The following is a 9,360-nucleotide window of genomic DNA, read 5'->3' as shown; positions in this document are numbered from 1 at the left end:
CATGCTAATTGCTTGAAATATCTGGGAGCACATGGAAAACAGTACAAACCATGCTTATAGCAAGGGGAAGCCAGGTGAGAAATCTGCTTTCTTTCAAATTTGGCGCTCACTTTGAGCTGAATGAGGACTGCTGGCATGGCACTCACGCGACAGATGGAATCTTGGTCATGCTCTGGTTTCTCTTCAGAACGAACAAATCTTTCGCCTTTTACTAAAGTTTTCTGTGGAGAGGAGCAAAACTGAGTTTTATCTCAATTTTTGCATGCCCCATATTATTGGGGTTTCTATTATTAGTTTAAAGACAGAACGAGTGTGCTTTCTTAGTAGCTTTGATGTAAGTTTATTTGCATAACAATGACAGTAAATGCCTGTTTCTTTTCAAACAGAACTTTCTTGACCATACTAATTACTTGAAAGATCTGGGAGCACATGGAATAGAGTACAAACCATGCTTATAGCAAGGGGAAGCCTGGTTAGAAATCTGCTTTCTTTCAAATTGTGTGCTCACTTTAAGCTGAATGAGGACTGCTGGCTTGGCACTCAGGCGACAGGTGGAATCTTGGTCATGCTCTGGTTTCTCTTCAGAACGAACAAATCTTTCACCTTTTACTAAAGATTTCCGTGGAGAGGAGCAAAACTGAGTTTTATCTCAATTTTTGCATGCCCCATATTATTGGGGTTTCTATTATTAGTTTAAAGACAGAACGAGTGTGCTTTCTTAGTAGCTTTGATGTAAGTTTATTTGCATAACAATGACAGTAAATGCCTGTTTCTTTTCAAAAGGAACTTTCTTGACCATACTAATTACTTGAAAGATCTGGGAGCACATGGAATAGAGTACAAACCATGCTTATAGCAAGGGGAAGCCTGGTTAGAAATCTGCTTTCTTTCAAATTGGGTGCTCACTTTAAGCTGAATGAGGACTGCTGGCTTGGCACTCAGGCGACAGGTGGAATCTTGGTCATGCTCTGGTTTCTCTTCAGAACGAACAAATCTTTCTCCTTTTACTAAAGATTTCTGTGGAGAGGAGCAAAACTGAGTTTTATCTCAATTTTTGTATGCCCCGTCTTATTGAGGTTTCTTTTATTGGTTTAAAGATAGAACAAGTGTGCTTTAATGTAAGCTCATTTGCATAGAAATGACAGTAAATGCCTGTTTCTTTTCAAAAAAAACTTTCTTGACCATACTAATTGCTTGAAAGATCTGGGAGCACATGGAAAAGAGTACAAACCATGCTTATAGCAAGGGGAAGCCTGGTGAGAAATCTGCTTTCTTTCTTTCAAATTGGGTGCTCACTTTAAGCTGAATGAGGATTGCTGGCTTGGCACTCAGGCGACAGGTGGAATCTTGGTCATGCTCTGGTTTCTCTTCAGAACAAATAAACCTTTTGCCTTTTACTAAAGATTTCCGTGGAGAGGAGCAAAACTGAGTTTTATCTCAATTTTTGCATGCCCCATATTATTGGGGTTTCTATTATTAGTTTAAAGACAGAACGAGTGTACTTTCTTAGTAGCTTTGATGTAAGTTTATTTGCATAACAATGACAGTAAATGTCTGTTTCTTTTCAAACAGAACTTTCTTTACCATACTAATTGCTTGAAAGATCTGGGAGCACGTGGAAAACAGTATAAACCATGCTTATAGCAAGGGGAAACCAGGTGAGAAATCTGCTATCTTTCAAATTGGGCGTTCACTTTGAGCTGAATGAGGACTGCTGGCATGGCACTCAGGCGACAGGAGGAATCTTGGTCATGCTCTGGTTTCTCTTCAGAACGAACAAATCTTTCACCTTTTACTAAAGATTTCCGTGGAGAGGAGCAAAACTGAGTTTTATCTCAATTTTTGCATGCCCCATATTATTGGGGTTTCTTTTATCAGTTTAAAGACAGAATGAGTGTGCTTTCTTGGTAGCTTTAATGTAAGTTTATTTGCATAACAATGACAGTAAATTCCTGTTTCTTTTCAAACAGAACTTTCTTGACCATACTAATTATTTGAAAGATCTGGGAGCACATGGAATAGAGTACAAACCATGCTTATAGCAAGGGGAAGCCTGGTTAGAAATCTGCTTTCTTTCAAATTGGGTGCTCACTTTAAGCTGAATGAGGACTGCTGGCTTGGCACTCAGGCGACAGGTGGAATCTTGGTCATGCTCTGGTTTCTCTTCAGAATGAACAAATCTTTCGCCTTTTATTAAAGATTTCCGTGGAGGGGAGCAAAACTGAGTTTTATCTCAATTTTTGCATGCCCCATCTTATTGGGGTTTCTTTTATCGGTTTAAAGATAGAACGAGTGTGCTTTAATGTAAGCTCATATGCATAGAAATGACAGTAAATGTCTGTTTCTTTTCAAACAGAACTTTCTTGACCATACTAATTGCTTGAAAGATCTGGGAGCACATGGAAAAGAGTACAAACCATGCTTATAATAAGGGGAAGCCTGGTGAGAAATCTGCTTTCTTTCTTTCAAATTGGGTGCTCACTTTGAGCTGAATGAGGACTGCTGGCATGGCACTCAGGCGATAGGTGGAATCTTGGTCATGCTCTGGTTTCTCTTCAGAACGAACAAATCTTTCACCTTTTACTAAAGATTTCCGTGGAGACGAGCAAAACTGAGTTTTATCTCAATATTTGTATGCCCCATATTATTGAGGTTTCTTTTATTGGTTTAAAGATAGAACAAGTGTGCTTTAATGTAAGCTAATTTGCATAGAAATGACAGTAAATGTTTGTTTCTTTTCAAACAGAACTTTCTTGACCATGCTAATTGCTTGAAATATCTGGGAGCACATGGAAAACAGTACAAACCATGCTTATAGCAAGGGGAAGCCAGGTGAGAAATCTGCTTTCTTTCAAATTGGGCGCTCACTTTGAGCTGAATGAGGACTGCTGGCATGGCACTCACGCGACAGATGGAATCTTGGTCATGCTCTGGTTTCTCTTCAGAACGAACAAATCTTTCGCCTTTTACTAAAGTTTTCTGTGGAGAGGAGCAAAACTGAGTTTTATCTCAATTTTTGCATGCCCCATATTATTGGGGTTTCTATTATTAGTTTAAAGACAGAACGAGTGTGTTTTCTTAGTAGCTTTGATGTAAGTTTATTTGCATAACAATGACAGTAAATGCCTGTTTCTTTTCAAACAGAACTTTCTTGACCATACTAATTACTTGAAAGATCTGGGAGCACATGGCATAGAGTACAAACCATGCTTATAGCAAGGGGAAGCCTGGTTAGAAATCTGCTTTCTTTCAAATTGTGTGCTCACTTTAAGCTGAATGAGGACTGCTGGCTTGGCACTCAGGCGACAGGTGGAATCTTGGTCATGCTCTGGTTTCTCTTCAGAACGAACAAATCTTTCACCTTTTACTAAAGATTTCCGTGGAGAGGAGCAAAACTGAGTTTTATCTCAATTTTTGCATGCCCCATATTATTGGGGTTTCTTTTATCAGTTTAAAGACAGAATGAGTGTGCTTTCTTGGTAGCTTTGATGTAAGTTTATTTGCATAACAATGACAGAAAATGCCTGTTTCTTTTCAAAAGGAACTTTCTTGACCATACTAATTGCTTGAAAGATCTGGGAGCACATGGAAAAGAGTACAAACCATGCTTATAGCAAGGGGAAGCCTGGTGAGAAATCTGCTTTCTTTCTTTCAAATTGGGTGCTCACTTTGAGCTGAATGAGGACTGCTGGCATGGCACTCAGACGACAGGAGGAATCTTGGTCATGCTCTGGTTTCTCTTCAGAACGAACAAATCTTTCGCCTTTTACTAAAGATTTCCGTGGAGAGGAGCAAACCTGAGTTTTATCTCAATTTTTGCATGCTCCATATTATTGGGGTTTCTTTTATCAGTTTAAAGACAGAATGAGTGTGCTGTCTTGGTAGCTTTGATGTAAGTTTATTTGCATAACAATGACAGTAAATGCCTGTTTCTTTTCAAAAGGAACTTTCTTGACCATACTAATTACTTGAAAGATCTGGGAGCACATGGAATAGAGTACAAACCATGCTTATAGCAAGGGGAAGCCTGGTTAGAAATCTGCTTTCATTCAAATTGGGTGCTCACTTTAAGCTGAATGAGGACTGCTGGCTTGGCACTCAGGCGACAGGTGGAATCTTGGTCATGCTCTGGTTTCTCTTCAGAACGAACAAATCTTTCGCCTTTTACTAAAGATTTCTGTGGAGAGGAGCAAAACTGAGTTTTATCTCAATTTTTGTATGCCCCGTCTTATTGAGGTTTCTTTTATTGGTTTAAAGATAGAACGAGTGTGCTTTAATGTAAGCTCATTTGCATAGAAATGACAGTAAATGTCTGTTTATTTTCAAACAGAACTTTCTTGACCATACTAATTGCTTGAAAGAACTGGGAGCACATGGAAAAGAGTACAAACCATGCTTATAGCAAGGGGAAGCCAGGTGAGAAATCTGCTTTCTTTCAAATTGGGCGCTCACTTTGAGCTGAATGAGGACTGCTGGCATGGCACTCAGACGACAGGAGGAATCTTGGTCATGCTCTGGTTTCTCTTCAGAACGAACAAATCTTTCGCCTTTTACTAAAGATTTCCGTGGAGAGGAGCAAAACTGAGTTTTATCTCAATTTTTGCATGCCCCGTATTATTGGGGTTTCTTTTATCAGTTTAAAGACAGAATGAGTGTGCTTTCTTGGTAGCTTTAATGTAAGTTTATTTGCATAACAATGACAGTAAATTCCTGTTTCTTTTCAAACAGAACTTTCTTGACCATACTAATTACTTGAAAGATCTGGGAGCACATGGAATAGAGTACAAACCATGCTTATAGCAAGGGGAAACCTGGTTAGAAATCTGCTTTCTTTCAAATTGGGTGCTCACTTTAAGCTGAATGAGGACTGCTGGCTTGGCACTCAGGCGACAGGTGGAATCTTTGTCATGCTCTGGTTTCTCTTCAGAACGAACAAATTTTTCACCTTTTACTAAAGATTTCTGTGGAGAGGAGCAAAACTGAGTTTTATCTCAATTTTTGTATGCCCCGTCTTATTGAGGTTTCTTTTATTGGTTTAAAGATAGAACGAGTGTGCTTTAATGTAAGCTCATTTGCATATAAATGACAGTAAATGTCTGTTTATTTTCAAACAGAACTTTCTTGACCATATTAATTGCTTGAAAGAACTGGGATCACATGGAAAAGAGTACAAACCATGCTTATAGCAAGGGGAAGCCTGGTGAGAAATCTGCTTTCTTTCTTTCAAATTGGGTGCTCACTTTGAGCTGAATGAGGACAGCTGGCTTGGCACTCAGGCGACAGGTGGAATCTTGGTCATGCTCTGGTTTCTCTTCAGAATGAACAAATCTTTCGCCTTTTATTAAAGATTTCCGTGGAGAGGAGCAAAACTGAGTTTTATCTCAATTTTTGCATGCCCCATCTTATTGGGGTTTCTTTTATCGGTTTAAAGATAGAACAAGTGTGCTTTAATGTAAGCTCATTTGCATATAAATGACAGTAAATGTCTGTTTATTTTCAAACAGAACTTTCTTGACCATACTAATTGCTTGAAAGAACTGGGAGCACATGGAAAAGAGTACAAACCATGCTTATAGCAAGGGGAAGCCTGGTGAGAAATCTGCTTTCTTTCAAATTGGGCGCTCACTTTGAGCTGAATGAGGACTGCTGGCATGGCACTCAGGCGACAGGTGGAATCTTGGTCATGCTCTGGTTTCTCTTTAGAACGAATAAATCTTTCGCCTTTTATTAAAGATTTCCGTGGAGAGGAGCAAAACTGAGTTTTATCTCAATTTTTGCATGCCCCATTTTATTGGGTTTTTTTTTATCGGTTTAAAGATAGAACGAGTGTGCTTTAATGTAAGCTCATTTGCATAGAAATGACAGTAAATGTTTGTTTCTTTTCAAACAGAACTTTCTTGACCATGCTAATTGCTTGAAATATCTGGGAGCACATGGAAAACAGTACAAACCATGCTTATAGCAAGGGGAAGCCAGGTGAGAAATCTGTTTTCTTTCAAATTGGGCGCTCACTTTGAGCTGAATGAGGACTGCTGGCATGGCACTCACGCGACAGATGGAATCTTGGTCATGCTCTGGTTTCTCTTCAGAACGAACAAATCTTTCGCCTTTTACTAAAGTTTTCTGTGGAAAAGAGAAAAACTGAGTTTTATCTCAATTTTTGCATGCCCCATATTATTGGGGTTTCTATTATTAGTTTAAAGACAGAACGAGTGTGCTTTCTTAGTAGCTCTGATGTAAGTTTATTTGCATAACAATGACAGTAAATGCCTGTTTCTTTTCAAACAGAACTTTCTTGACCATACTAATTACTTGAAAGATCTGGGAGCACATGGAATAGAGTACAAACCATGCTTATAGCAAGGGGAAGCCTGGTTAGAAATCTGCTTTCTTTCAAATTGGGTGCTCACTTTAAGCTGAATGAGGACTGCTGGCTTTGCACTCAGGCGACAGGTGGAATCTTGGTCATGCTCTGGTTTCTCTTCAAAACGAACAAATCTTTCTCCTTTTACTAAAGATTTCTGTGGAGAGGAGCAAAACTGAGTTTTATCTCAATTTTTGCATGCCCCATATTATTGGGGTTTCTTTTATCAGTTTAAAGACAGAATGAGTGTGCTTTTTTGGTAGCTTTAATGTAAGTTTATTTGCATAACAATGACAGTAAATTCCTGTTTCTTTTCAAACAGAACTTTCTTGACCATACTAATTACTTGAAAGATCTGGGAGCACATGGAATAGAGTACAAACCATGCTTATAGCAAGGGGAAGCCTGGTTAGAAGTCTGCTTTCTTTCAAATTGGGTGCTCACTTTAAGCTGAATGAGGACTGCTGGCTTGGCACTCAGGCGACAGGTGGAATCTTGGTCATGCTCTGGTTTCTCTTCAGAATGAACAAATCTTTCGCCTTTTATTAAAGATTTCTGTGGAGGGGAGCAAAACTGAGTTTTATCTCAATTTTTGCATGCCCCATCTTATTGGGGTTTCTTTTATCGGTTTAAAGATAGAACGAGTGTGCTTTAATGTAAGCTCATTTGCATAGAAATGACAGTAAATGTCTGTTTCTTTTCAAACAGGACTTTCTTGACCATACTAATTGCTTGAAAGATCTGGGAGCACATGGAAAAGAGTACAAACCATGCTTATAATAAGGGGAAGCCTGGTGAGAAATCTGCTTTCTTTCTTTCAAATTGGGTGCTCACTTTGAGCTGAATGAGGACTGCTGGCATGGCACTCAGGCGACAGGTGGAATCTTGGTCATGCTCTGGTTTCTCTTCAGAACAAACAAATCTTTCACCTTTTACTAAAGATTTCCGTGGAGAGGAGCAAAACTGAGTTTTATCTCAATTTTTGTATGCCACATCTTATTGAGGTTTATTTTATTGGTTTAAAGATAGAATGAGTGTGCTTTAATGTAAGCTCGTTTGCATAGAAATGACAGTAAATGTCTGTTTCTTTTCAAACAGAACTTTCTTGACCATACTAATTGCTTGAAAGATCTGGGAGCACATGGAAAAGAGTACAAACCATGCTTATAGCAAGGGGAAGCCAGGTGAGAAATCTGCTTTCTTTCAAATTGGGTGCTCACTTTGAGCTGAATGAGGACTGCTGGCATGGCACTCACGCGACAGATGGAATCTTGGTTATGTTCTGGTTTCTCTTCAGAACGAACAAATCTTTCGCCTTTTAGTAAAGTTTTCTGTGGAGAGGAGCAAAACTGAGTTTTATCTCAATTTTTGCATGCCCCATATTATTGGGGTTTCTATTATTAGTTTAAAGACAGAATGATTGTGCTTTCTTAGTAGCTTTGATGTAAGTTTATTTGCATAACAATGACAGTAAATTCCTGTTTCTTTTCAAACAGAACTTTCTTGACCATACTAATTACTTGAAAGATCTGGGAGCACATGGAATAGAGTACAAACCATGATTATAGCAAGGGGAAGCCTGGTTAGAAATCTGCTTTCTTTCAAATTGGGTGCTCACTTTAAGCTGAATGAAGACTGCTGGCTTGGCACTCAGGCGACAGGTTGAATCTTTGTCATGCTCTGGTTTCTCTTCAAAACGAACAAATCTTTCTCCTTTTACTAAAGATTTCTGTGGAGAGGAGCAAAACTGAGTTTTATCTCAATTTTTGTATGCCCCGTCTTATTGAGGTTTCTTTTATTGGTTTAAAGATAGAACGAGTGTGCTTTAATGTAAGCTCATTTGCATAGAAATGACAGTAAATGTCTGTTTATTTTCAAACAGAACTTTCTTGACCATACTAATTGCTTGAAAGAACTGGGAGCACATGGAAAAGAGTACAAACCATGCTTATAGCAAGGGGAAGCCAGGTGAGAAATCTGCTTTCTTTCAAATTGGGCGCTCACTTTGAGCTGAATGAGGACTGCTGGCATGGCACTCAGACGACAGGAGGAATCTTGGTCATGCTCTGGTTTCTCTTCAGAACGAACAAATCTTTCGCCTTTTACTAAAGATTTCCGTGGAGAGGAGCAAAACTGAGTTTTATCTCAATTTTTGCATGCCCCGTATTATTGGGGTTTCTTTTATCAGTTTAAAGACAGAATGAGTGTGCTTTCTTGGTAGCTTTAATGTAAGTTTATTTGCATAACAATGACAGTAAATTCCTGTTTCTTTTCAAACAGAACTTTCTTGACCATACTAATTACTTGAAAGATCTGGGAGCACATGGAATAGAGTACAAACCATGCTTATAGCAAGGGGAAACCTGGTTAGAAATCTGCTTTCTTTCAAATTGGGTGCTCACTTTAAGCTGAATGAGGACTGCTGGCTTGGCACTCAGGCGACAGGTGGAATCTTTGTCATGCTCTGGTTTCTCTTCAGAACGAACAAATTTTTCACCTTTTACTAAAGATTTCTGTGGAGAGGAGCAAAACTGAGTTTTATCTCAATTTTTGTATGCCCCGTCTTATTGAGGTTTCTTTTATTGGTTTAAAGATAGAACGAGTGTGCTTTAATGTAAGCTCATTTGCATATAAATGACAGTAAATGTCTGTTTATTTTCAAACAGAACTTTCTTGACCATATTAATTGCTTGAAAGAACTGGGATCACATGGAAAAGAGTACAAACCATGCTTATAGCAAGGGGAAGCCTGGTGAGAAATCTGCTTTCTTTCTTTCAAATTGGGTGCTCACTTTGAGCTGAATGAGGACAGCTGGCTTGGCACTCAGGCGACAGGTGGAATCTTGGTCATGCTCTGGTTTCTCTTCAGAATGAACAAATCTTTCGCCTTTTATTAAAGATTTCCGTGGAGAGGAGCAAAACTGAGTTTTATCTCAATTTTTGCATGCCCCATCTTATTGGGGTTTCTTTTATCGGTTTAAAGATAGAACAAGTGT

At 38.8% G+C, this 9,360-nt stretch overlaps 24 non-coding genes across 24 annotated transcripts; all 24 read left to right on the top strand.

Annotated features, from left to right (window-relative positions):
* Window positions 1-167: 167 nt before the first annotated feature.
* On the top strand, window positions 168-283 carry LOC135024947 (U5 spliceosomal RNA). The gene has a single exon (XR_010221757.1). It is a non-coding gene; the product is annotated as a U5 spliceosomal RNA (small nuclear RNA).
* Window positions 284-565: 282 nt separating this feature from the next.
* Window positions 566-681, top strand: LOC135024744 (U5 spliceosomal RNA). The gene has a single exon (XR_010221558.1). It is a non-coding gene; the product is annotated as a U5 spliceosomal RNA (small nuclear RNA).
* Window positions 682-963: 282 nt separating this feature from the next.
* On the top strand, window positions 964-1,079 carry LOC135024463 (U5 spliceosomal RNA). The gene has a single exon (XR_010221284.1). It is a non-coding gene; the product is annotated as a U5 spliceosomal RNA (small nuclear RNA).
* Window positions 1,080-1,353: 274 nt separating this feature from the next.
* On the top strand, window positions 1,354-1,469 carry LOC135024880 (U5 spliceosomal RNA). The gene has a single exon (XR_010221691.1). It is a non-coding gene; the product is annotated as a U5 spliceosomal RNA (small nuclear RNA).
* A 282-nt stretch (window positions 1,470-1,751) lies between these two features.
* Window positions 1,752-1,867, top strand: LOC135024743 (U5 spliceosomal RNA). Its single transcript, XR_010221557.1, has one exon. It is a non-coding gene; the product is annotated as a U5 spliceosomal RNA (small nuclear RNA).
* A 282-nt stretch (window positions 1,868-2,149) lies between these two features.
* LOC135024902 (U5 spliceosomal RNA) lies at window positions 2,150-2,265 on the top strand. Its single transcript, XR_010221713.1, has one exon. It is a non-coding gene; the product is annotated as a U5 spliceosomal RNA (small nuclear RNA).
* A 274-nt stretch (window positions 2,266-2,539) lies between these two features.
* LOC135024526 (U5 spliceosomal RNA) lies at window positions 2,540-2,655 on the top strand. Its single transcript, XR_010221344.1, has one exon. It is a non-coding gene; the product is annotated as a U5 spliceosomal RNA (small nuclear RNA).
* Window positions 2,656-2,925: 270 nt separating this feature from the next.
* Window positions 2,926-3,041, top strand: LOC135024946 (U5 spliceosomal RNA). The gene has a single exon (XR_010221756.1). It is a non-coding gene; the product is annotated as a U5 spliceosomal RNA (small nuclear RNA).
* Window positions 3,042-3,323: 282 nt separating this feature from the next.
* LOC135024742 (U5 spliceosomal RNA) lies at window positions 3,324-3,439 on the top strand. Its single transcript, XR_010221556.1, has one exon. It is a non-coding gene; the product is annotated as a U5 spliceosomal RNA (small nuclear RNA).
* Window positions 3,440-3,725: 286 nt separating this feature from the next.
* Window positions 3,726-3,841, top strand: LOC135024622 (U5 spliceosomal RNA). Its single transcript, XR_010221435.1, has one exon. It is a non-coding gene; the product is annotated as a U5 spliceosomal RNA (small nuclear RNA).
* Window positions 3,842-4,123: 282 nt separating this feature from the next.
* On the top strand, window positions 4,124-4,239 carry LOC135024910 (U5 spliceosomal RNA). The gene has a single exon (XR_010221721.1). It is a non-coding gene; the product is annotated as a U5 spliceosomal RNA (small nuclear RNA).
* Window positions 4,240-4,509: 270 nt separating this feature from the next.
* LOC135024462 (U5 spliceosomal RNA) lies at window positions 4,510-4,625 on the top strand. The gene has a single exon (XR_010221283.1). It is a non-coding gene; the product is annotated as a U5 spliceosomal RNA (small nuclear RNA).
* Window positions 4,626-4,907: 282 nt separating this feature from the next.
* Window positions 4,908-5,023, top strand: LOC135024490 (U5 spliceosomal RNA). Its single transcript, XR_010221311.1, has one exon. It is a non-coding gene; the product is annotated as a U5 spliceosomal RNA (small nuclear RNA).
* A 274-nt stretch (window positions 5,024-5,297) lies between these two features.
* Window positions 5,298-5,413, top strand: LOC135024816 (U5 spliceosomal RNA). The gene has a single exon (XR_010221629.1). It is a non-coding gene; the product is annotated as a U5 spliceosomal RNA (small nuclear RNA).
* A 270-nt stretch (window positions 5,414-5,683) lies between these two features.
* On the top strand, window positions 5,684-5,799 carry LOC135024964 (U5 spliceosomal RNA). The gene has a single exon (XR_010221773.1). It is a non-coding gene; the product is annotated as a U5 spliceosomal RNA (small nuclear RNA).
* Window positions 5,800-6,069: 270 nt separating this feature from the next.
* LOC135024571 (U5 spliceosomal RNA) lies at window positions 6,070-6,185 on the top strand. Its single transcript, XR_010221389.1, has one exon. It is a non-coding gene; the product is annotated as a U5 spliceosomal RNA (small nuclear RNA).
* Window positions 6,186-6,467: 282 nt separating this feature from the next.
* On the top strand, window positions 6,468-6,583 carry LOC135024938 (U5 spliceosomal RNA). Its single transcript, XR_010221748.1, has one exon. It is a non-coding gene; the product is annotated as a U5 spliceosomal RNA (small nuclear RNA).
* A 282-nt stretch (window positions 6,584-6,865) lies between these two features.
* LOC135024379 (U5 spliceosomal RNA) lies at window positions 6,866-6,981 on the top strand. The gene has a single exon (XR_010221204.1). It is a non-coding gene; the product is annotated as a U5 spliceosomal RNA (small nuclear RNA).
* A 274-nt stretch (window positions 6,982-7,255) lies between these two features.
* On the top strand, window positions 7,256-7,371 carry LOC135025032 (U5 spliceosomal RNA). Its single transcript, XR_010221839.1, has one exon. It is a non-coding gene; the product is annotated as a U5 spliceosomal RNA (small nuclear RNA).
* A 270-nt stretch (window positions 7,372-7,641) lies between these two features.
* Window positions 7,642-7,757, top strand: LOC135024537 (U5 spliceosomal RNA). Its single transcript, XR_010221355.1, has one exon. It is a non-coding gene; the product is annotated as a U5 spliceosomal RNA (small nuclear RNA).
* A 282-nt stretch (window positions 7,758-8,039) lies between these two features.
* LOC135024424 (U5 spliceosomal RNA) lies at window positions 8,040-8,155 on the top strand. Its single transcript, XR_010221247.1, has one exon. It is a non-coding gene; the product is annotated as a U5 spliceosomal RNA (small nuclear RNA).
* A 270-nt stretch (window positions 8,156-8,425) lies between these two features.
* Window positions 8,426-8,541, top strand: LOC135024450 (U5 spliceosomal RNA). Its single transcript, XR_010221272.1, has one exon. It is a non-coding gene; the product is annotated as a U5 spliceosomal RNA (small nuclear RNA).
* Window positions 8,542-8,823: 282 nt separating this feature from the next.
* Window positions 8,824-8,939, top strand: LOC135024489 (U5 spliceosomal RNA). The gene has a single exon (XR_010221310.1). It is a non-coding gene; the product is annotated as a U5 spliceosomal RNA (small nuclear RNA).
* Window positions 8,940-9,213: 274 nt separating this feature from the next.
* On the top strand, window positions 9,214-9,329 carry LOC135024815 (U5 spliceosomal RNA). The gene has a single exon (XR_010221628.1). It is a non-coding gene; the product is annotated as a U5 spliceosomal RNA (small nuclear RNA).
* Window positions 9,330-9,360: the final 31 nt, after the last annotated feature.

Source organism: Pseudophryne corroboree, unplaced genomic scaffold (genome assembly GCF_028390025.1).
Source record: "Pseudophryne corroboree isolate aPseCor3 unplaced genomic scaffold, aPseCor3.hap2 scaffold_410, whole genome shotgun sequence".
Taxonomy (NCBI): domain Eukaryota; kingdom Metazoa; phylum Chordata; class Amphibia; order Anura; family Myobatrachidae; genus Pseudophryne; species Pseudophryne corroboree.
The sequence above is the reverse complement of the archived record's forward strand: the minus strand, read 5'-3'. Positions and strand labels throughout refer to the sequence as shown.